The sequence below is a fragment of the Rhineura floridana genome, chromosome 8 (assembly GCF_030035675.1).
Source record: "Rhineura floridana isolate rRhiFlo1 chromosome 8, rRhiFlo1.hap2, whole genome shotgun sequence".
NCBI lineage: Eukaryota > Metazoa > Chordata > Lepidosauria > Squamata > Rhineuridae > Rhineura > Rhineura floridana.
This window is the reverse complement of record NC_084487.1, coordinates 106,063,256-106,089,361: the sequence shown is the minus strand read 5'-3', so window position 1 is coordinate 106,089,361 and position 26,106 is coordinate 106,063,256. Positions and strand designations below refer to the sequence as shown.

General features: G+C 43.7%; 1 protein-coding gene across 4 annotated transcripts in view; it reads right to left on the bottom strand.

The window, feature by feature from the left end:
• The window catches only part of CELSR1 (cadherin EGF LAG seven-pass G-type receptor 1), a 248,708-nt gene that overhangs the window by 79,875 nt on the left and 142,727 nt on the right, over positions 1–26,106 (bottom strand). The gene's annotated exons all lie outside the window — the stretch shown is intronic.

The window sequence follows — 26,106 nt, the reverse complement described above, 5'->3', positions numbered from 1 at the left end:
CAGCATCACCTGGCTCAGAGTAGAGTGAAGGATGATGGCAACTATCAGGGACAGTATGTCTCTGAATATCAGTTACTGGGAAATGCTCTTATTTGTTTGTTTGTTTAATATCCCACCCTTTTGCCCAGAAGGGGCCCAGGTTCAGTTTGCAGGCTTCTCATGGGCATTTAGTTGGCTATTTTGAAAACAGACTACTAGACTTGATGGACCTTTGGCAACAGCATTCTCAGGAATATTTCAGGGGGGAGAAGCCTATGAATTGTTACTACAGGTCACTGGCAACCCACTCCACCGGCCATTACAATTAATAAAATTATGTGCTGTACTTTTAACTATTTTATTTAAGTGAAATGGTATTCATATGATTTTATATGTACATTACTTCAGTTCACCTTGAGTGTGGGACAATATATACATATTTTAAATAAAATGCCGCCCTGGGCTCCTACTGGGAGGAAGGGCGGGATATAAATCTAATAAACAAGCAAACAAATAAAACACAGAGAGGGCTACAGGTTACCAGCCACTGTTCTGATCACTACACGTTGGCTCTCTGGATGACCACAATCGTACTTGCCCTGGCTACAGTAATAGCTATGATACTGACACAAGGATAGGAATGCTAGAATCCCAAATGCTCAAACCTACAGTTACGTGTAGGTTTCCACTCCAAGCAAACTGGGAGATGTTTTACTCACTCTCAGAATGACAAGGAATGTAATCTGGATATGCTGTCATTCTAAACCATGAGAAGTTACATATTATCTGATGACTTCTATGGCAGGTTTTTTTGGATGTGATCACCAACCTGTGCGGTGCCACAAGACTTAAATCGAGGGTCTTGTAGCTCTGACACAGGTTTCCTACTTCCTATGCTACCTGTATGGCTGATAAGAGGAAAGAATAGACTGTATGGATTCAAATACTAACCACATTCCCCCTGCTCCTTGGAACCAGGAGATTCCTTGACAGCAAATCCACACAGGGCCAGCCCTAAGATAAATAGTGCCCTGGGTGATGATTGTCTTTGGTGCTCCTCCCTCATAGTCAGCTTTGCAGGGCCACCCAGAGAGTTTATGGCCCTGGTGCAGGTGTGATGTTGGGGGACCTGCTGCTGCTCCCTACAAGGACTCATGCATGTGTGTACAAAGAAGGGGGCCACATGTGAGAATTATCGCATCCACGCACTACAAGTGAGAATTCTCACCTGCAGCTCCTCCTTGCCCTGGGATCAAGGTGAATTATAGATGTGCTTCATTTTTTCTCATATGGGGATAAGGGAATAGGGATCAGGTTGTGCTTCTCCTGAGTACCTCCTCCAAATTCCAAACCCCTTCCAGCAGAGCTTCTTTCTGCTTCTTGGGGCTCAATTTCACAGGTTTTCTGGTTCTGGCCTGCTACTGGCCTTCTCCACTAATCACTCAGGAAGAATTCCTCCCTTAAGGCCTGACCTCACACCACTCCTATGCCTTTCTCTGTGGTAACTGCCACAGAATATTATTCTCCAGTAGCACCTTGCCTGGAAATCTTAGGTGGCATTCACTCACTCACTACTTAATTTTTTCCTGCAGTAGGCCTGGAGTTCTTTCTGTGACAAGAAGAGGCCATCTACTCTGTCACAGAAAAGCCTTCCCTGTTCCTTCTCTTCTCACAACAGACTCTGTAACTGGGGCTACTTAGCCTGGGCCAATCATAAGCCTACCTGACCAATCTTATCTCTATTGCCCAGACATAAAGAAGGATTTCACCTTACTGTGATTGGTTTAAACTCTCTTACAGTTGGGCTGCAGGCCTAGCTAAGAAGCAGGCCCCTCCCTTCCAGCTTCCCAAGGATACATTTTACAGCCCACTTAAGCCTCAAATTAGCATTTATTGTTTTATACACAACTATGTAAAATGTTTACTTCATTGTGGCCAGGGAGAGGTCCCACTATGTCACAATTACATCTTGAGATTCAGTGTCATCTTACACCCAGATATACAATTTCCTCTTTTTATGAAAACTTTAAACACAAAATATTAAGAATTCTGGTGTACAATGTGGCGGGGGGGGGGCTTGCTTTCTTGAAGCCTGGGGCAAATGACCCCAGTTGTCCCCCTCTCGGCAGCCCTGCAGCTTTGCAGTTTTACCAAGTTGTATGGCTTGTGCAGAATTGCAAAACACCACAGTGGAACAGGCCCTGCTACTCCCAGGCTTTTCCTCAGGAATGTCTTTGAAAAGGACCCAGAGCGAGCTACCTCTTACTTGATGCTCTGCTTTCAGTGCACTCCTACTCCAGTTCTAGTATCCCAAAGAAGTCTCTGCCATGTGATGTGGATGGCTCTCAAAGGATGACTCTCACGGAGTTGCAGGCCCCATTGAACTGTAGGGCTATATTCTTTATTATGTTCAGCACACACACAAAATGGGTCCTGCTGCAAGCTCTCCCCCTTGAGCTCCAACACTCCCTCCTCAGCTATTACAGGCTTTACTTTTAATTTTTTTAAATCTTTTGGTAAGCATTATTTTAGAATATCCATTATTTTTATGTTTAAAAATGATAAAGAAAAGCTATAAATAAAAACAGTATCCAGATTACCTGTTACAGCTTATGGCTTTATTTTATCATTAGTTATATAGTGTTTATAGTATTTCAAGTGCTAAGTGCTTGGTAATTTTGCCTCAGAGTAAAGTTGTGTTCCACTAATTTTAGCCTAGCGCAAATTTATTTATTTATAAGCCACATTATTCATAAAAGTCTATCAAGGCAGCATTACAAAATACAAAAACATGATAGAATTAACAACCAATAATAACATAATTAAAAACAATAATAAAAACATCCATAACTACTGCATTGGGTAGAAAATAAAATTCATATTAAAAGGCCTGTTTTAAAAGTTCAGTTTTCAGGAGACGCCTGAAAAAAGGAGGGATGGTTCCTGCTGAACCTCTATTGGTAGGGAGTTCCACAGGCCTTCCACAGTAAATGCTGGGTCCCTGGTGGAGGCCAATCAAACCTCAGGGATGTGAGGAGCCACTAAGACTGCCCCATCAGAAGATCTCAGTGATCGAGACGGAACATAGCAGTCCTTTAGGTGCTTTGGGCCCAAGTTGTTTAGGTCTTTGTGAACCTTGAACCTGGCCCAGTAGCAAACTGATAACCAGTGCAGCTCTTCCAGCAGTGGGGTAACATGTTGCCAGTAATCTGTTCCTGTGAGCAGTCTGGCTACTGCATTCTGCGCTAGTTGCAGCTTCTGGACCAGAAACAATGGTAGCCCCACATAAAGAACGTTACAGTAATCAAGTTTTGAGGTTACAATGCGTGGACCACTGTGGTCTGGTTATCACAGTCCTAGGAACGATCTCCGTTGGTGTATCAGCTGAAGCTGGCAGAAAACACTCCTGACCACAGAGCTCATTTGAACCCAGAGCTTGGAAAATTTACTTTTTTGAACTATAACTCCCATCAGCCCAATCCAGTGGCCATGCTGCCTGCGGCTGTTGGGAGTTGTAGTTTAAAAAAGTAACTTTTCCAAGCTCTGTTCGAACCACTAGTGACAATGATGGATCAAGGAGTACCACCAAACACAATACCTGCTCCTTCAGAGGGAGTGCAACAACACTGAGGACAGGCAATTGACCTATCTCCCGGACATGGGAACCACCCACCCACAAAGGCCTCCGTCTTTCCAAGATTCAAACTCAGGTAATTGACATTAAAGTGGAAATTGAAAAAAGGAACATACTTTAAGGCTAATTGAAGGAAGATCATTTTTGTAGTTAGTACCCAAATTTTAGAACCTCGAAAAAAAGGTTACAGACACTTGCTTTGTGCCACCCTAGCTCACTGCAGACAGTACATTAAAAAACAGCCACTGAGCTCAACTTGGCGCCCCAACTCAGCCCAGTTCTGGCACCCCGCTCAGCTCGATGTCCCAAGCGATTGCCCAGCTCGCCCACCCCTAAGGCTGGCCCTGAATCCACATCATTCCCTGCTGTGTAGTTCTGCTGCAAACCCCCTCCCCCGATCAGTATCTTATTGTGGAGGGAAGCCACATTACCCCCTCTACTCAAAATACTGGTGGCTTTTCAGATGTTGGGGACGGATCTTGCCATTCACTGCTTCAGTGCACAGCAATCTCGGGTGACTTCTCTTATGAGCTAAGAGGGTAATGTGCCTGCCCATGGATCAGCTTTTCACACACCACCAGGAATGCTCAAAAAGCATACTCTTGTCAACCTGCACTGAATTGAGCATAAAGCATCAGCTTGTTCTTGTTACATTTATTTATTTATTAAATTTGTATCCCACCCTTCTTCCCAAAGGAGCCCAAGGCAGCAAACATTAAAATGTTAAAATAGTACAATTTAAAATCAAATAAAATGGGAACGTTTTTACATTTCTCCTGAAAATCAATAATGAAAGAGACAGGCACATTTCACCAATGGGGGCATTCCACAAATGGGGAACCACAACTGAGAAGGCCTTGTCATGGGTCACCACAACCAGGCAGCAGTCAAAGGCGGTACCACCAAGAGGGCCTCCCTGCCAATCGTAGGGCCCAAGTTGGTTGATACTGTGGGAGGACTTGAGTCCCAAGTAGGGTTGCCAGGACGGAACCATTCAAAAAACTGAGAAAATGGGGGCGGGCCCTAGTGACATCACGGGGCGGGCCCTAGTGACATCACGGGGCGGGCCCTAGTGACATCACGGGGCGGGCCCTAGTGACATCACGGGGCGGGCCCTAGTGACATCACGGGGCGGGCCCTAGTGACATCACGGGGCGGGCCCTAGTGACATCACGGGGCGGGCCCTAGTGACATCACGGGGCGGGCCCTAGTGACATCACGGGGCGGGCCCTAGTGACATCACGGGGCGGGCCCTAGTGACATCATTAAATGTGATACATTGTATCAACCACAGTTGCTTGGAGCATACCATTCAAAAAAAAATTCCCTGATTGGAGATTAAAATAGAAATCTTACGTAAAACAGGGTGTTCCTAGGTCCATCTGAAGTGACAAGGTCATTCTTTCTCACAAGCTTAGGGTGATGCAAAATGGAAATGGACTGCCTTCAAGTTGATCCCAGATAGGGTCTTCATGGTAAGCAGTATTCAGACAGAGATGGTTTACTATTGCCTTCCTCTGAGTCTGAGAGGCAGTGACTGGCCCAAGGTCACCCAGTGAGCTTCATGGATGTGTGGAGATTCGAACCCTGGTCTGCCAGGTCACAGTTCAATGCCTTTAGGGAACATTTAATCTCGCTTACTTGCTTCTGGCAAGAAGGGTTTACGTGCCCTCAGGCCAGGCCATTATTGGAAGAAAGGAGCCTAGTGTTGCAGAGATGTTAGATGGGAGCACAGATGGATGCCCCATAGAACTCAATAGGACTTACTTCTGAGTAGATATGGTTGCAGCCATGTTAAATTAAACCAGAACTATCACTAGAAGCTAAAATGATGAAACTGAGGTTATCGTACTTTGGACACATCATGAGAAGACGTGATTCACTAGAAAAGACAACAATGCTGGGAAAAACAGAAAGGAGTAGAAAAAGAGGAAGACCAAACAAGAGACGGATTGATTCCATAAAGGAAGCCATAGACCTGAACTTACAAGATCTGAACAGGGCGGTTCATGACAGATTCTTTTGGAGGTCGCTGATTCATAGGGTCACCATAAGTCATAATCAACTTGAAGGCACATAACAACAACAACTCCTCATCACATTTTGTATGAGGGGAAAAAAACAGTCCCAACTGCTTGCATGCTGAGCATGCAAAAGGGAGTTTATGAAAACTTTTCATGCTTTAGGCTGTAAGGCTGCTTTTGAAAACATGATCGCAGTGCACAGTTATGGACATTTAAGATTTCAGTTTCATTGAGATCCTGTGTGGTGTAGTGAGGATAGAGTGTTGAATTTGGAACAGAGAAACTCTGATTCAAAGCCCACTCAGCAATGAAGCTCACTGGGTTGGGTAAACTTGGGCCAATCACTCTGGCAGCCAAACCTACCACACAGGTTGTTGTGAGAATAAAAGGGGACAGGCAAAGAATCTTGTATGTCACCTTCAGCTCCTTGAAAGAAGACTGGAATAAACATTTAATAAATAAATAAAATGAATCAGCAATGTTTAAGTGTTCAAAATTCTATGGATTGTGTCAGCTCTCTTCCTTGTGTTATTTTCTGCATCCTGAAGTCAAAACAATTCCAAAATCCCCAATCTGTACTGCTTTTGAAGAATGCAGTTAATACTAATTGCTCACTTCTGAGTTGAAACTGCTTGTTGTATTAACACTAGATGTTATAGCAAGTCAGTTGTTTCACCACATTTCTTGGGGTGGATCAGTTGACATCCTTTCTCACTAGGCTACATATAGTTTTAGCAAGGGTACTTGTTCAATCACTTGTTCAATGTAGCAGATTTGGAAAATCTTGGATGGCAACATCCTTTATGTTAATCATGTTTTAATTTCTACAGTTAAAAAGCTGATCCATTTGCTAAAACATGGTTGTCGAAACTGGAATGAATAGGTGTTTCCAGTTTGTTTGTCATCAGTATAAATGCCTCCAGGTATTACAGAATATGTGAGCACAGTAAACAACCCCTTGGGTGCAGTAATTTCATAGCAGTATACTCAATACTTGCATGAACATATTTTTTCATTAGTGGGTTCTATTAAATACTTATACAGTCACTATGAGAGTTTAAAAAATTCTACTAGGTGGCTCAGATTTTTTAGAAAATTAAGGTGCCAGGATATTTCAAAGGCTTTGTCATACAATTCTCTTATGAACTTGTTGATACTGGCAACTAAAATTAAAGGTTACACATGGTAATGTCCATCATGTGTGTGATAATGCAGATAGGTTTTTTTTAATATCAGATTTATATTGAGATTTTTAAGAAATGGCGTGGTATAGCCTAAAAGAAGCTTTGAACCCTGAATAAAAACATAATAGAAAAATGTAATAGAACAGCAATGTGTCTGCCCATTTTATTTATCTCTGCAAAAGAAGCCACAATTTCAGTCTCCTCAGAAATACTTAAGACACAGTCCAGTTCCATTAAACTTAAGAACAGGCAATGCCATCCTCTTTATTGCAGTAATGAGAGGTGGTGAATGGCCTAGTGCCAATAATTTGATTATTTTATTCAGGGCCAACAGGTAAAAGTGGGATTGTGGCTGATGATGCCACGGAGAAGGTTTAGAGAAAAACGTGTTGCTGTCTCATTCCATACCAATGTGGTTCCAGTGGTTGCCCTACCTAATTGGTCACCCAGGACATAGTCCAACACTCTAACCACTGCACCACACTGACTCTCTGTGCACATGTACATTAGTATACTGGAATTTTATGCAAAACTCTTGTTGCCCAAGGGCAAGACAGCGCTCACTCCCATTCCATGTACTGAAACTGGCAGACTGGCAACTGAGTCTTACTTCAACATGGCTAAGAGGACAGCATCCTCCACTGCACCTCTCTCTCTCCAGCCTCTCTCTTTCTCTCTCTCTCCAGCCTCTCTCTTTCTCTCTCTCTCTCTCTCTCCAGCCTCTCTTTTTCTCTCTCTCCAGCCTCTCTTTCTCTCTCTCTCTCCAGCCTCTCTCTTTCTCTCTCTCTCTCCAGCCTCGCTCTCTTTCTCTCTCTCTCTCCAGCCTCGCTCTCTTTCTCTCTCCAGCCTCTCTCTTTCTCTCTCTCCAGCCTCTCTTTCTCTCTCTCTCTCCAGCCTCTCTCTCTTTCTCTCTCTCTCTCCAGCCTCTCTCTCTCTCTCTCTCCAGCCTCTCTCTCTCTCTCTCTCTCTCCAGCCTCTCTCTCTCTCTCTCTCTCTCTCCAGGCTCTCTCTCTTTCTCTCTCTCTCTCCAGCCTCTCTCTCTTTCTCTCTCTCTCTCCAGCCTCTCTCTCTTTCTCTCTCTCTCCAGCCTCTCTCTCTTTCTCTCTCTCCAGCCTGCCACCCACAGCAGCAGTGGACGCCGGACGGGGCCAGCTCCTTCTTAGCCCCGAGGACGCCCGGCCGCTTCACCCCTCCTGCTGTGGGCGCTGCTGGGTGGCAGCGGCCGCGATGGCCCCCCCCAGCCAGAGACTGCTGAGCCCAATCGCGGCCGCTCCCACCCAGCGGTGCCCACAGCATGAGGGGTGAAGCAGCCGGCCGTCCTTTCTGGAGCAGCGGAACTGGCTCCGGGCCGGGGCTAAGAAGGAGCCGGCCCAGCCTGGCCTCCACTGCCACCGCCTCTTCACGCCTCCTGCTCAGGCTGCCAGGCCGCGTGGGCCCCGTCTCGGCAGCGGTTGCTAAGAGATGGCGTCCGAGCAGCCTGCCAGCCTCAGCAGGAGTGGAGGCCGGCCACGGCCGCCTCCTTCTTAGGCCCGGAGCCGGTTCCCCTGCTCTGGAAAGGATGGCCGGCTGCTTCACCCCTCATGCTGTGGGCGCCGCTGGGCGGCAGTGGCTGCGATGGGTCCCCCCAGCCAGAGACTGCTGAGCCCAATCGCGGCCGCTCCCGCCCAGCGGTGCCCACAGCATGAGGGGTGAAGCAGCCGGCCATCCTTTCCGGAGCAGGGGAACTGGCTCCGGGCCTAAGAAGGAGCCGGTCCAGCCTCGCTGCCACCGCCTCTTCACAGCTCCTGCTGACGCTGCCAGGCCGAGGCCGCTCAGATGCCGTCTTCTAGCAACCGCTCCCGCGGGGGCTGCTGCTGGGGGGGTCCCTGAAGGGGCGGCGGCTGGACGGAGCCCACGTCGTGGCAGACGTGGACCAGGAGGCTGCCCTCACTCAGCCAGGCAGCTGCGGGCTCCACGTCCAGCACCCTCACCTGCAGTTGTGTGTGGGCACTGGGCGGTGGCTGCTGCTGCAGCTGCGGCTGTGTGCCGCTCGCTAGCGGGCAGGGGCTGCTGCTGGGGGGTCCCTGCAGGGGCGGCAGCTGCTCAAGTCCTCCTGTCTCTGCAGTCCCTGCGGCCTGCCTGACTGACAAAGGGCGGGAAGGCGGCCAGCCACAGCCCAACGTATGCGTGTGTCAATCACGCATGCGTGGCTGAGGAGGCCAATTAAAAGCCGGAGATCCACCTGTTTAATGAAACTACTGCCGGAGGCCGGAGACGGCCCCCTTTTGCCGGAGACCTGGCAACCCTAGTCCCAAGCCATTTAGAGCTATGTATGCTAGAACTAACACCTTGAATTGGGCTTGATAGCTCACTGGCAGTAAGTGCAAAGCTTTCAGGACCGGTGACACATGATCCCAGTTTCCAACCTGCACTAGCTGCAGCCTCTGGATCATCTTCAAGGGCAAAGTGCATTACAGTAGTCCAAGCAGGAGGTCAGTAGAGCATGAACAACTGAGGCCAGGCTATCCTGGTCCAGGAAGAGCTGTACCTGGTGAACCAGTCTAAGCTGGGCATAAGCAGTGCTAGCCACAGAAGCCAATTTTGACAAGTTGGAATCAAACAGTACCCCCAGACTACAAACCTGTTCCTTCAGGGGGAGTGCAACCCCTCCCAGGATAGGTTGTGCACCTAATTCCCAGACATGGGAACCAACCAACCACAGCACCTCCATCTTATTGAGATTCAGCCTCAGTTTATTAACCCCCATCCAGACCTTCACCACTTCCAGACACCAACACCTTCACAGCCTCTCCTGATTCAGATGGAATGGAGAAAGAGAGTTGTGTGTCATTATCATAGTGATGGCACTGTGCTCCAAATCCCCAGATGACAGCTCCTAATGATTTCATATAGACAGAATGGGTGCCTGTGTGACCCCATAGCTCAAAAGCCACTGGGCCAAGCAACAGTCTCCTAGTACTACTTCCTGGTGGCAGCCATGCAGCTTGGAGCAGAACCACTCTAATACAGTGCCTCTAACTCCAATCCCTCCATGTAATTCCAGAAAGACACCATGATCAATGGTGTCAAAAGCTAGTGAGAGAACAAGGAGAACCAATAGGATCACACTCTCCTTTGTCTTTCTTTCTCTCTTGATAGAGAGTCAGGGCCACCAAGGCTGTTTCATGCCAAAACAGGGCCTGAAACCAGATTGAAACATGGTGGCACAGGAGGAAGTAATTCAAAGTTGTGGCTGCCATGAGCTCAGAGGACCATGAGAATGGGGCCCGAATCACTTGCATCCCAAACTTTATTATATGGACTAGATCTAAAAAGGAAAGCACAGACTACCATGAGCCAAAGCCCTGGTGTTAATTAAAAGGAAAATACATGTATGCCCTGATAAACACAGACACTCATCTTATGTTGTGACCATTTTACAAATGTGAATATTTAACATCTGGGAAACACAACCACTGTGTACATTGTATTATCCTTTAACCTCCAGATCTCATCTATATGGTGTTTACCGCAATGCCATCTGTATCGTTCACAGTTACTTAACTGGATATTTGATTGGATCAGGTATCTGCTATAAGTGAATTGAGTATGTTATCCAGACTGGCATTGCTTGTTTTTTCATCTTGAACTGAAAACAGAAAAGGCAGGGAGCTTTCTTTTTATCTTTTTCAGGACGTTTTCGGTCACACACGTGTATTTATAAATCCTGCCTTTCACACTTGGGACATTTGCACATCATAAAATTCAACCCAGCACTGGCTCATGAAAAGGTTTAAGCAGCCAGTTTCTTGATGCTTGTAATATAGGGCAAGCTTGTGATTGAAGAACATATACAGTTGTCTAGCACCCTACCTAGATTTTTGCTGTTCTATCTATTCAGTTCCATAATGACTGTTGCTGCCACTATATGCCCATCAAGACTGGGCAGTCAATCACACTAGCATTTATTTATTTAGCATCTATTTATTGATTCATTCATTCATTATATTGGTATACCATCCATCAACTAAATCCTGTGGACAGTTTACAAATCTATAAAAAATACAATTTATAATTATCAAAAAATTAAAGCAATCAACTACATAAAACTCAGTGCAAAAACCCAACAACCTAAAGGCCAATATAAATACAAGCAGCATAAAATCAGTATTAAGCCAGCGTTAAAAACAGCGAGGGGGGAAATAGTGCAAGAATTTTAAAAAGCACAAAAAATATTAAGTTATGGATTAAAAGGCCCAGGAAAATAAAAAGGTTTTCACCTATAATATCTACAGCATAATATGCCTCAATCCAGCAGGAAGACCTGCCTTCAGCACATGTAGCCAATATGGATGCAGGTGAGCACTGCCATCCACATAGCAATACTAATTTGAGCCTCAATGAAGTGGCTAGCTGTGTTTTTATGCATATCAAAATGCACATCTGGAACCATCAGCTGATATGCACAACTAGTTGCCTATGACTAGTCCTGGGTCAGGACTATACCAAATAATTTAATTTTTTCTTCATAAATAAACATTTTAGCCTGCCCTTCATCACAGCTTACAACATAACTAAAAGCAATTCAAAACAGCTAACAGCAGATAAAAAACATGACTAAGTACACTGAAGTGTACATACACAAAAAGATAACAATCTATGCCCTGCTTAAATGTTGTGAGATCAGACACCCACTTTGCAATTTTATTTTAATTTAAATAAATGTCAGAGGACATGAAATCATGTCCGTAATAAAAATAAAATGAAAACTTAGCTATTATATTATTTACTCATTCATTACATCTTATATCTTACATTCATTGACTAAAGTCCAGAAGCTGCTGAAATGCTTGGAAATCATGGATTTCATGAGACAGCCAAGCAGGCAGACATCTTCAGGATTCTTCCTGTAACCAGCCTGGTTCTCTTTTTTGCGTGTATGTGTGTGTTTTTAACACAAAGATTACACCAAAAGTAGGTTACCTCCAAAAGTATACAAAAACAAAGATGTGAAAACCCAAGTGAATAACCTTGAAAATAAGACAAAACAAATGTCATATTTGGCAGAAGCCAGCCCAGCCTTCCAAGGAGATAGCTTATTATGAACATTTTATTATTTCACTGCACACAAATGCACACAGGCCTAGACATTCAGGCATAATAAACACATCTTGTGTAATATGAAGTTGCCAAGTTTGGCTGCTATCTTGTACACTATAAACGCTACTTAATTCTCATTGAGGTCAGTGTGATTAAGCAGCCAGCGGTCATGATTACAGTCTTTGGTCTAGTCCAGAGGAGCCAGCACAAGCCTCAGACTTGAATGGGTTTAAGACAAAGAAGGCCTGGGGTCTTTAAATCTCCTTCAATTGAGCACAAAGATGGAGGGGAGGAGTGGGAGACCCTGAATTCTGTGGCATCTCATGATCATGGTTTGGTGTTACATCTGAACTGGGATTTTTGTTGTTATTGTTATTTATATACCAAACATCCCTCAGTCAACCAGATACAATAGATAACGACAAACAACAAACATAACTTTTTTTAAAGTCTCACATTTTTGTAAGTCATGCCAAATTTTGGGGGTTCATTAATCAGTAGTAAATCATTCATTCACTGTTTTAATGGTTAAAGGTTAAAGGAAACCTGTTTCCTCCTGACTTTTAAAAAGCCAAATAAGTATTTTCTTTTCATACAGTTGTTCAGCTAGGGGAAAAAATATCAACAGTAGAAGTTGTGATTAAAAACCATCATGTTCACAGCAGTCCAGATTTTTTTCCTCCTTGCAGCAGTTAGGAGAAAACGGAGCAACTAGTACAGTAGTATAGTCTACAGGAGAGACTCTGGAAGCCGAAGGTGCAGTTTCAGTTCAAACATGTTCAGTCTCATTAGGCAGAGAGCCAGATTCAGAAAACCCTTTCATTAACCTATCAGTCTGAGCCTGAAAGACTAATGTATGAAATAGGGGGAAGGCTTCAGATTCCCAGGCAATGCTTCACTGGTTCAGTGGTCAGAAATCTCATTATCTGCGTTCCTACAGACACATTCTCAAGTGACTACAGCTATCAGAGTTAAGCCTGGGTGAAAATTAAACAAACTGGAAACAACAAATGAAACTGCAGAAACCGGAAAAGGTGTGACATTCGTAACCTAAGGGGAAGAAAGGGTGAATATCAGACAGGCTTTAATGCCTTTAAGTGTGGGTTGTAGGCCTTGCACATTGCAGGAGTCAATTAGAGGCAACTGAAAATTAGGGGTCATCAAGGGAACGTCAGTATGTTAAAATTCTTGGATTTGATAAGATGCCCTTGGTAAGATGTCAGGTGGGTGGAAAGAAGGGGAAAGACCTTAAGCATATTTAAGAGCAGACAGCCAAATGAATAGCGAACCCTTCACATATTTTGACATAAGGGCACATTCCAGCTAATCACCAAAGGTAAAAATGAATATTGAGTGCAAACACTTTGTTCCTTTGATCTGTCTCATTCACTCCCCTCCCCCTCCACACTCATTAAAGACACTGGTTTTTACACGTGCTTGTTTCCAAGTAGAAAGAATGCACACCCATAATGGCACTTTTCACTGAATGAGCCATGGTCTTCACAGGCCTAGAAAAGTACTTCACTATTTCCTTTTCCTAAGAAAACTCAGGGCTTTGATTTTCTAGATTCTTCAGTAAAACTAGCCCCGAGGTTAGTTCAAGGGAATTATGGCAAATTCTGAATAGCAAATTCTACACAATTTTGTGTATAGATGTGCACTCACATGCACACAAATACATTTCTGAAGATGCACCCTTTTACCCTGGTCTATGACTCTTGAGATTTAAACTCTTTTAGGACACACCCCATTCTTGTGATTTTAATTTGCTTTAAGCTGTTGTTAATATTGTATTTTAAATTTTTGTGACTCACCCTGGGCCCTTATGGTAAAGGGCAGGTTAATAATAATAATAATAATAATAATAATAATAATAATAATAATATAGTTGCTGCTGCTTTGATTTCATTCTCATCCTACTCAAAGGCTCAAGTAGGGTTGCCAATGTCTCATTTTATTTTAGCCTCACTACAACTCTGTGATATGTCTAAGGCCAATCATTAAGGTTTTTAGCTGAGCAGGGGGGTTACCTGGACCTCCCACATTCAAACACAATGTACGCTTCACACTGCAGCAGAATTGCTCGCTGAGGTTCATTCATCCTGACCCACTGGTACCTTATAAACTATTGCTGCTCATCAAGAAAAAAGTCAACATGATACCCATTTTAACTGGAGCTAATTTCTTCTAAACATTATTTTAAAAGTGGAATTTGAAGGCAGAAACTGCCGCCTGAAGTAATTGCTTCTCAATGCTTCATGGGGGAGGTGGGAGAACAGTCCTGGGCTTTTTCTACAAATTCAGTATTTTATCCAAACATTTCTAGACCAACATCATGCTTTACATATTGTGCAGTATAATCCTGTGTATGTATCCTGAGAAGTATGTCCTACCGTGTTCAATGAGACTTACTCCCAAGTAAGTATGTATAGGATTACAACCTTGGAAAGGTATCTACAAAGCAAAAGGCTAGTTGCCACAACCCCCTTAATATTAAAATTGATGATGGCCCACTTCACATTACTGATATTGATCCTGGTTCATTGTACTTTACAAGGAGAAATCCCTAATGACCCTGGCAGTGATGGGTTAAAAGTGTACAGTACAGCTCTCTAAGCAACTGGGTGGGGTGGATGGCATCTGATCACTCTATACATGATCAGATTTCAGCTCTGGATAAAGGATATGGAAAAAGTTACCTCAGCATCGCTAAAAGCCAACTGGTCATGTGACATGGCAATGACATGGCTGCTTGGGCATACAGCCCACTGAACTCACAGCTTGGCTAGGGTTGATTCTCAAGTCACCTCAGCTTCAGAGACGTTTTTGTCCCTGATCTTTAAAACCTTACAAGAGTCTTCTCTCTCATTAGAGATCCCTCCATACATCCAGGCATACTGTTGGGGTAAATAAAAATTAAATAGTAAGAAAGCGTTATTTTTCAGTTCTCTTTTTCTTTGTCCTCCACAGACAGATGTGAAATTCTTTAAGGAGCTTCTGAGTTCCTGAAGCTTACAATGTGATTAAATGCAGATAAGGCTGCACTTCAAAGTCCTTACAGTGAATTCCTAAGGTGCCAGCTGAATGACTATTTGTAACAGCATGCCATGCTAAATCCTTGCTTCCATTAAATGGATTATAGAAAAATGCCCATCATTACACAAAAAAAAAGTTTTGAAGTAAAAGAGATAGAAAACTAATGCTAAAAATCTGCAGCCAATGAATTGGTTGGCTTATTCAATGTGAAAATATGAAATTCACAGACATACACCTGTACCCCTTCTTATGGGTTCTCACTGCTCACTCAGGGTTGCCAGGTCACAATGCTGAAGTAAAAGTAGAAGCTGCATGTTGGCAGAATTTCCCTTCTATTCATCTCCTAAAGGTACAGCAGTTCTGGCAGGTAATACCCGGGACCGCTATACTTAACAATCCAATTATCCTTTGGCTTATTTGCTCACTTTCCCCACCCTTCCAAACTTCCCTTACTTGTCCACTTCCTGTCTTCTGGCAGCACGCACACAACCCTTCCTGTCCTTGGTCCTAAGTAATGTTTTGCTCAATCCTCTTTCATGCTTCGTTTCTTCAGCTTCTTGTCTTCACCATCTACTGTTTCAACTGGTCTCTGCTTTGCAGTGAACTGACTTCCTTGACTCACTCATTTCCCAATCTCCTGTCACCTTTTTCCAGTCCTCAGCCTGCCCACAAAGCAACTTTTGTCATTAGAACCTATGTGAGATTTTTAATCCCACCCAAACTGACCACTTTCTTTTCCCTCACAAAAGCTGTAGTATAAAAGATACCAGAATTTCCAAAGTACAGTCGGTCATGTTCTGCTTCTATGCTTTGACTAATAATTACCAGACTAGTAGGTAAAAAGGAATTAGCAAGGAAAGAAAATAATTGGATGTGTGTAATTTAGAGCCCTCTGCAGGAATTCAAAGTGTATGTTTCAGGAGTGGAGGCATACACTGTGACTACACCAGCTGGTCTTCACTTGTTAACATACCTAATTGGAGGTCATATGTGCCCTATGTGCGTAGGCCCCAACCATGCAATCTGTATATCCCTTTTTTCTAGAGAGCAGATCACATGACTGAAGTGATTGACACAGGCATTAAATATAAGTGCTAGTGTGTGGAACTCCAGTGTGTGAAGCTTGACTGAAGGACTGAGGCAGCCAGTACTCTCACAGGCTGCTTTCATGCTGCACTTTATTCCATTATTCTGACGATTTCTTACCTTGTAATCTACTCAGAAAGATCCTCCATGGTGCAGAGGGGTAAGCGGTGGTAATGCAGCCAAAGCTCTGCTCACGGCCGGAGTTCGATTCCGACAGAAGGAGGAAGTCGAATCTCCGGTAAAAGGGGCCGAGGTCCACTCAGCCTTCCATCCATCCGTGGTCGGTAAAATGAGTACCCAGCATATGCTGGGGGGTAAAGAAAGGCTGGGGAAGGAACTGGCAATCCCACCTCATATAGATGGTCTGCCTAGTAAACGTTGCAAGACATCACCCTAAGAGTCGGAAACGACTCGCACTATAAGTGCGGGGATACCTTTAAGTAAATCCTATTGCGTTCTATGGGGCTTAGTAAGTGTGTTTAGGGCTGCAGCCTTCTGGAGCATCCTTCTTTACTCCTGAGTGCTCCCATCGAACATCTCCACAGCACTAGGCCCCTTTCTTCCTACAGTGGCCTTCTGGTGACTGGGCTGCCCTGAGGGCACTTAAACCCTTCTTGCCAGAAGCAAGAAGGCTAGATTAAATGTTCCCAGGCTCCATCTTTTAGCTAAGATTTTTATCTTAATTTCCAATCAGAGAAATGTTTTTGTTTGAACAATATGCTCCAAGCAACTGTGGTTGATGCTTAATGTATCATGCTTAATGACATCACTAAGGCCCGCCCCATGGCATCACTAAGGCCCACCCCAGGACATCACTAGGGCCTGCCCCATGACATCACTACCGCCCACCCTGTGACATCATTACAGCCTCCCCCTGTGACATCACTAGGGCCCACCCCTGAAATCTCAGGGTTTGGGATGCTTCTGACCTGGCAACCCTAGCCACTACTAAGAAGTTTGTCAAATTCTTTAAAAGTTTATGTCTTGTAAACCATCCCTGTTTGAAAGCCATGGAAATATGGGGGGGGGGGAGAAGAGAATAATGTATGTTTCACAGAAAGCTGATTTTTCCTCCACTGCCAGCTGGCCTGCTAGATTGTAGATCACTTGACCAGTGGGAGATAAAGAGAGAGAGAGAGATTCTGCCATATACACCAACAAGGAAAAGTTCTCAAGTAAGATTTCTCCCTGATGGGAGAATGTTACCTTTTTTCTTTTTCTTTTTTGCATTTCTGTGCTTTGATAAAGTTTGTGATCAAATGATTCTGTTCAGATTACTTGTTAATATTCATAGACTCCTCCCATCCCACACAGTTCTCAGAACCCACAACGTCAAGTATCTTATGATCATCCTGAGCACCTACAAGCCCCTCCTCCTACAAGCCCTACATGAGCAGCCTAGAACAGAGGGAATGTACTTACTGGCTTGCAAATAAGGACCAAGGATGAAGGCCGCTTGTTAAGAATTTACGATTAAGATTAGCAGGATTATCAGACTCCCATGCCCTTTCACAGACTCTGGTTGCACTGATCCCATTTGTCACTTCTGGCACCTATTTTGAAACTCTGCACATTTCTAGAATCTTGCAAGCCTAAAGCGACATCTAGCAGTTCCAGTGCTAAAATGACTATATGAGTAAGCTTACAAATTAATCACTCCCTGTATATATAGGTGGCATTCACCAAGATTCATATATGTACATATTCATGTAGAATCTTAGCATTTTATTAGGAAAAAACTTTAGGTTATTGAGCAACCCATTGAGAGGCACCCAGACCCACCATGTGCAAATTGCTCGTCACAGTTCTAATACCTTTCCCAGATGAAGATGGAGTAGGCTGAGATGGTGGCAGAAAGGGAGGGAATGGATTATACAACATTCATTTTTTTATGCTTGTCTGTAAGTTAATTTATTTAGTGGTTGGAATGTTAGACCGGGACCTGGGGAGACCAGCGTTCAAATCCTCACTCGGACATGAAGCACACTGGGTGACCTTGGGCCAGTCACTGTCTCTCAGCCTAACCTACCTCACAGGGTTGTTGTGAGGAGAAAATCAGGAGGGGGAGAACCATGTTTGTAAGCCACCTTGAGGTGCTTGGCAGAAAAGCAGGATATAAATGTAAGAATAAAATAATTACAGTAGGGCCCCACTTTTCGGCGCCCTGCTTTTCAGCGTTCTGCTAATATGGCGCCAGCAGGGCGATCAGCTGGAGCGCGGGGAGCTTCAGGGACCAAGTGCTCCAAGTGGCTGGAGCTCCCTGCACTCCAGCTGATCGCTGTCAGCTGGAGTGCGGCAGCTGGAGCTCCCCGTGCTACAGCTGAAGCGCAGGGAGCTCCAGTCGCCGCACTCCAGCTGACAGTGATCAGCTGTACTGTATAGCTGATCACACCACAGCAGCAGGAGGCTTCAGGCTATGTCCCACTTTCTGACAATTTACGCTTTTCGGCAGGGGTCTGGAATGTATGAGTGGGGCCCTACTGTACAAATGTGAAGATGAGCATCTGAAGAATGTGCTGTGAGCACCCTCTGTAGTGAGCAACATTTAGAATATCTATGTTTGTCTTTTTACATAATATTATTTATAGGAATTTATATATAGCCCTATTGCAAAAAGATCATTTAGCTATACAAATACTGGTATGTGTATCCACAGGTCACAATTAAATGCCAGGCAAAAATATTTTTTGCCCTTTCTGCTAATGGTGGCAAATGCAGTGTTGAGCCAGCCTTCCAGACATATAAGGTGTAGGGTTGCCAGGTCTCTGGTTTTCACCCAGAGACTCTGGATTTTTGGGGTCTTCTCCAGGTCTCCGGGTGAATCACCTCAATCTCCAGACTCTCAGCTTTCATTTAAAAAAAATTAAGTTTCTAGGTGGTCTGGTTCACAAGATATACACCAAAACGTCAGCCACCCCCCCCTGCAAATTCTGTTAAATGAGCTTGTAGCTACCTTCTCTAACCCCACTGTTTCAGGTTTGTAGCCAATAACTGCAGTCAGGGTTGTCGTTGACAAGGGATTTGTTGACCTCCAGGCAATAGTTAAAACCCATTGCAAGGCCAGAAAACTGTTGTTTTTTCCTACTTGTCTGAAGTTCTCATAAACTGACTAAGCTAAAGTTTATTTCTCTCTTGTGTGCAGGAGATCTAAATGCCATTACAATGTGTTATGCGTTTCTAATTATGAGGGGTCAAACAAGTTTAAATTTTCCTGGGCTGTTGAAGACGGCGCTTTATTTGTCTAACTCATAGCCTATTTTGAAAACCTTCCCCATATGAAGCTTTAATCCTATACTCACTTTTCTGACAGTAAAGCTGCAATGCTAATCCCACATAGTGGGAGTAAACCCCATTGCAAAGAATTGTGTCTCTGTTGTAAATCTTTCTCTTCCTCTCCAATCCTATTTTTAAAGCAATTCGGGCAGGCTTACCTTGGTGTCACTATTTTTATTTGTTAGGAAACTAATACTGATTTTTAAAAAAAATATATTCTGCAACGACCAACTGGTTTTGACAATAAACTATTATATGGGGTTTATGTATTTTACATCTCCAGTATGTGTATATATGGAGTCTTTCCAACATCCCTATGTGGTAGGGTTGCTGATTGGAAACCAAGGCAGCTCACAACAAGAAATAAATCCCTTTAAAATCCAATAACCATAAAAATAAGTTGCAAAACAGCTTAAAGTGGCATGGTTCTGAATTTTGGGTTGGGTGAGTGAAATTCCTTTTCACCTGCGGTTGCAGCTCTGTGCACACTTCCCTGTTTGAGTAAGCCCCATTGAATACATTGGGACGTGCTTCTGAGTAAACATGCATAGGATTGCACTATACATATACATTAGGACCCCACTCATACATCGGGTTACGTTCCAGACCTCCGCCTACAAGCAAAACCCGCCAAAAAGCAGAACTCATTCAACAGAATGGCACCCGACGCCCAAAAAATGCCATAAAAGCGGAACAAGTGCCATATGAGTGAGGCCTTACTCTAATTGAAAGCTGCTATATTAGCAGAACGCCGCAAAGCGGGCCGCCGAAAAGCAGGGCCCTACTATATTTTGAGGTTGTATAAATAACCTCTCTTGTTTTCATCCTGAGGGACAGATTAGGCTGAGAGATGGTGAATAGCCCATGGTCTGCCAGTAAACTTTGTAGCTGATTTTCATTTTAAAAAATTAACATGATTTACATGCAGGCAAAGTTTATGAAGTAGATCCACATAATTATACAGCCACGAGAGTGGCTGTATACTATAGCCAGCGGGGATTTTTTACATTCTGCAATGTTAAATTGAAAATACCCCCCATGCCATTCTGATGCTTCCCATAAGCTCATTTCAAAACAAAACCTTACAAAACATATAGTCCTGAACTCAGAAATGCTTGCTTAACAACCCTCTCAATTTTCAAGGGGATGCACAAAACAGTGAGAGAAGATAGAGAGTTTAAAGTGTAAAAAGAGAGAGAGAAAACCCAGAGCCCTTTTGGACTTTTTTCTGTCAAGGTTCTCATAATCTGTTGAAATCCATTACATATCACCCATGTTCACAGAGTACCTGTAATTCTAATACTGACCTTGCCCCATACTCTGACCTTCATCTTCTGCAGTTTAAAAGTTTAAAAAATGCCTGGCTGATTTTTAATTAATTTAATAAATTTTGGCTGGAACCCAATGATAAGCTCGGGCATACTCAGTAAGACCCAACTGTCCAAGTTCTAAAAGCCAGACTCACAGCTGCTGGGCTTGGCTAATTAGAGGGCCACACCCACACCAGACTTTGATTTCATGTGAGACAGTCATGGCTTCCCTCAGAGAATCCTGGGATGTGTAGTTTGTGAAGGGGGCTGAGAGGAGACTCCTGTTCCACTGAGAGAGTCCAGTAGCCAGACTGGTTTAATAGTCAGCCACCCTGATTGAAGGTCTGAGGGGAACAGGGCGTCTCCTAGCAACTCTCAGCACCTTTCACTAGCTACACTTCCCAGGATTCTTTGAGAGAAGCTATGACTGTCCAAAGTGAAATGAAGGCCTGGTGCGGATGTGGTAAGGAACAGCTTTGGTTCAAATTTGGGTGGGAGGCTATATGTGCCTGCTGTAGAATAAAAAGTTGGGGGAAACACTGAAAAGCAATGATACTGTTCACAATGTTTTCCTTTTGGAAAGGGGCTTCCCTTCTGCTCAGTGCCCACCCACCCAATCTCCTTCCCCTCCCCTCCCTGCCCCTCCCCCAGGTCAGTGTTGGACTATGACCTGGGAGACAAGGGTTTGAATCCATGCACAGCCATGAAGCACACTGGGTGACCTTGGGCCAGTTACTGCCTCTCAGCTTCAGAGGAAGGCAATGGTAAAACTACCTCTGAATACCGTTTACCATGAAAACCCTATTCATAGGGTCGCCATAAGTCAGGATTGACTTGAAGGCAGTCCATTTCCATTTTCAAACATGATTGCACAGAAATAAATCCCATTGAACTCAAACAGTATGCAAATAAACCCACCCTCCCTTCTGCTCCCTCCTATTCCCTCCTTCTTGCCCCTTCCCTCCCCATTCCTTTGCCCCTCCCTCCATATCCCCATCCCCTTCCAATCCCCTCCTTCCTCTTCCCCATCCTCCCCCTCCCCTTCCTCCTTCCCATGGTCAGTTTTACCTATCTTAAGCATGATTGCACGGAAGTAAATAACATTGAACTCAATAAGCATTCAAATGATCAAACCTGCCCTCCCCTGCCCCTTCCTATGCCCCCCTCCAATATGCTCCTTCCCCCTCCCCCCTCCCCCTCCTCCATGATCATTTTTTCCTATCCTAAACATGATTGCATAGGAGTAAATCCTATTGAAATGATCAGTCCTGCTTTTCCCCTCCCTCTCCTCTCCCTTCTTCCTCCCCTCTTCCTCCTTCCTCCTCCCCTGCCCACTCCAGCCCTACCTCCCCCCCAGTCACTTTTACCTATCCTAAGCATGATTGCATGGGAGTAAATCACACTGAATTCAATAAACATGCAAATGATCAAACCTGTTCTTCTCCTCCCCTCCCCCTCCTGCCTACTCCTATCCCAGTCCTCCCCTCTGCATTTCCTCCCTTCCCTCCTCCTCCTCCCGCCCTCCCCATCCCGTGGTCAGTTTCACCTATCATAAGCATGATTGCAGGGGAGTAAATCCCACTGAATTCAATAAACATGCAAATGATCAAACCTGTTCTTCTCCTCCCCTCCCCCTCCTGCCTACTCCTATCCCAATCCTCCCCTCTGCATTTCCTCCCTTCCCTCCTCCTCCTCCCGCCCTCCCCATCCCGTGGTCAGTTTCACCTATCATAAGCATGATTGCAGGGGAGTAAATCCCACTGAATTCAATAAGCATGCAAATGATCAATCCATTCTCAGCAAACTTGTGCAGGATCCCATTTCTTACCTCCCAGATTAAAAAGCAGGGAAATTCACTAGTAGGCAAAAAACCTTGATGTTTAAGAACATACCTATAGCCCACAGATATTTCTATTGAACTTTAAAAAGCAGGGAAACTGGGCAGCTATAGTGAATGCACCAGGGGAGCAGGACACCTGACCTCCTCTCTGAGATATTGGACTGCCCTACAAATTTGTCAGAATGCAAAAACAATTTGGGTTGGTCTTTCACAGTCCAATCCACTTCCTGTGTAGCTTGCAAGAATTTGGTAACATGTGCCTCTGAGCATATGGTGAGTGGTGGCAACACCTGCAATCAGCCCAAATAATAGAAAGAAGACATGTGCTGTGCTGATCTTGTTTTAGCAGGGAGGAAGCAACATTATTAAGACAGTTGATATAGGTCAGATAGTCACTTTAAATATGTTTGATTTACTTTGCAATTTTAGTGAAATTTCCTATAGGAAATCATTTCCTTTTGTTTCTATTTCTGTGAGTATGTGAAGTGCAAAATTTACACTAAAAAAACTCCAAAAATAATTGTGGAATAATGACTCTGACTTCTGCAGAATAGTCTCCAGTGGACCTCAGGAGTGTCTCAATTTGCACAAGATAAAACAGTGGGAGGTGAAATATATTCTAGCAAAATTCTAGGTGCGGTCTACGTTTTTAATTGACTGTGCCCACCTTGCCTTAAATAAAGTGGTTTATACATAGCAGGCTCAAAACATGCATCCTCTTTTTTCCAACAGCTAGAGTCATTGCTGAAGTAGCAACATATTGGAATCAGTCTGATTTTACATCAAACTGCAGTTTCAGATTCAACTTTTAATGCACCCAAGATAAAAATAGAACATAACCTCCAATTTGAAACACAAAAGGCTGTCTTCACCATCATATAACATTGACCAATAAAAGGCTTTGAAATTAATAAAAATGAAATTGACACAGATTTCTAGGATGAATAATGAGGGAAATAAAATTTTCTAGTTTAGATTCTCTGTAGGAACATTAGTAGCACAGGAAAGAAGCAAAGTAAGAACACCAACAAACATACAAAAATATAATTCTCTATCTTTGGAGATGGCAGGTGTTGCCACCACTCACCATATGCTCAGAGCCACATGTTACCAAATTCTTCCAAGCTACACAGCAAGTGGATTGGACTGTGAAAGACCAACCCAAATTGTGTTTGCATTTTGACAAATTTGTAGGGCAATACAATATCTCAGAGAGGTCAGGTCTCCTGGTCCCCTGGTGCATTCACTATAGCTGCGCAAGTTCCCTGCTTTTTAAGGTTCTTTGGACACATCATGAGAAGACATGATTCACTAGAAAAGGCAATAATGCTGGGAAAAACAGAAGGAAGTAGAAAAAGAGGAAGACCAAAGAAGAGATGGATTTATTCCATAAAGGAAGCCTCAGACCTGAACTTACAAGATGTGAACAGGGTGGTTTATAACAGTTGCTATTGGAGGTCGCTGATTCACAGGTCACCATAAGTGGTAATCGACTTGAAGGCATATAACAACAACATCTTCCTGTGATTATCACTATGCCTCATAGTCTCGATGATCAGCAAATAAAATGAAGGCAGAATAGCTATATTACAGCTGTATCATTTATTGAAGATCCACTCACTGTGCAACTAGATTAGGGGTTCCTGAATTGAGTTTCATTCAGGTGGTCTGCAGTATGTCTATGAATTTGTGGTTGAAGATGGGAGACAACACATCCACAGCATTAAATATACATATTGATTTTTAATTGTGTTTTTATTGCTTCTTTCATTTCTTATATATTGTAAAAAACAAAAGAAGCAACAAAAACAATTGAAATTCATGCGGCACCTAGCAGAGTACTTTACAATTGCTACAACAGCCAGAAAAGTCATTAAGTGGTCCGCCAAGACCCTCCGCAATTTTCAAATGGGGAAAAATGTTGGGAACCATTGAAGTAGATGAAAAGATAGAGGTGTTCTGAATAGTTATAATGTTATAATGACATGACATAAATAGTTACGACATTTGATTAGGTGTGCAAATGATCAGAAAACAGCAGCCCAGGCTATTGCTAGAGAGGAAGAAAGCTCCTTACCACACGCACACATTCCAATTATACAACTAATTTACTTGCTTTTAAAAAACATGTATTTCCTATTTTTGTATTGCACATATGCTAGGTATGGGGAAAGGCCTTTACAAAAAATGTCACAGGATATGGTTTGCAGACAAAGGAGGTCATTACTTTCCTGAAGCTAAACAGGTCTGGGTCTGGTCAGTGCCTGGATGGGTAACTGACTAAGGAACCACACCCTGGGAAACCAAGGTGCGAAATAAATGTAATAAAATAATAAATGCTGTTTTTTGTGTGTACTAGTGCTACAAAATTTAAAATGGCAACTTCTCACCACCTCTTGGTCACTGCAGAAGACTTAAGGTGGTGGTGCAGGTGGCTATGCAGGCAAAGAAGAGACCCCTCCACTTCCATACTGGCTAGCTGGTTCATGCCCATGTTAAGTGGCAAGGAGGAAGAAGAGGCCTGACTCAGGGAAAGGCAGGCAATGGACAGCCAGCAAACTGAGCAGTGGATGAAAGGCAGATAGCAACATCAACAAAGCAGATTCCCAGAAATTATTCATGAGGTAAGTCAGCTGCCAATCCAACACCTTTTTCCTGCTTTCCTATTGGAGATCAGAAAAGTATGGGCAGTGGCACAGGAGAAGTAACCAGCAGGAGCCGCCTGGCCCTCTGTGTGTCTGTGTGTGTACATGTATTTGTGCATGCATGCAGAAGAGACATCCTAAATTATGTTTAATACCAATATAATACACATGTACGATTTTATCTGTATTCCGTGGCTTAGCTCACTTTCTTGAATTATCTGTTCTGCAGCATATTTACTGAATTATTTGTGATGGACTTAATGTAACATAGGTAAATGTTTTCTAGAATTGTTTTCCATGCTTTATTCCTTGACCACATAATGCATACATATGATTTGAGCTGTAGTCTGTAACTTGACTCACTTGAGAAAGTGAGAGTTGAGAGATTTTTGTCGGTGCATATTTGTAGTCATTCAGATTGTGTTGATACTGCATAATGTCTGGATGATACTGCATAATGGCAGGAGTCGAAAGCACATGCAATAGGTGTATGCATACCTTAGAAGAACCGAATGCTTTCTATAAGCTCCACCCAGATATCAGCACTTTTATTTCAAGACTTGGCACTTATCAATTAATAGAGGATTAGGCTTATATGCCTTTAACACTTGTGTAGAAGGGAAATTTCTAGAAGTAGCTGCAGCCTGCCTTAGGGCTGTGGTGGTGGCTGAAATTCTTCCTATGTAGGTACTACAGATACAGTATCATTGTAACGGTTTCAGTCTGGCAATCCGTAAGGCACATCGACAGCCAGCATTCATGCATGGACACATGTTCCCTCTAGCCTTCACAGGGATTCATCATTTGGGCTATTTTTTAGCCTTTGCAAACAGGCCTAAGTCCTCATTCCAACTATCCCTCTCTACCTTGGCAGCTGTCGCCATCACATTTCAGGTTTTGATTATTCATTCTCTAAGTTTACAGGGTTTTGGAAGGGAGAATATCAAAGTCCTTGCTATTGTTTTGCTGCAGTAGAACATGCTCCTCCTAACCACTTCTGGGAAAAGCAGTTGGAT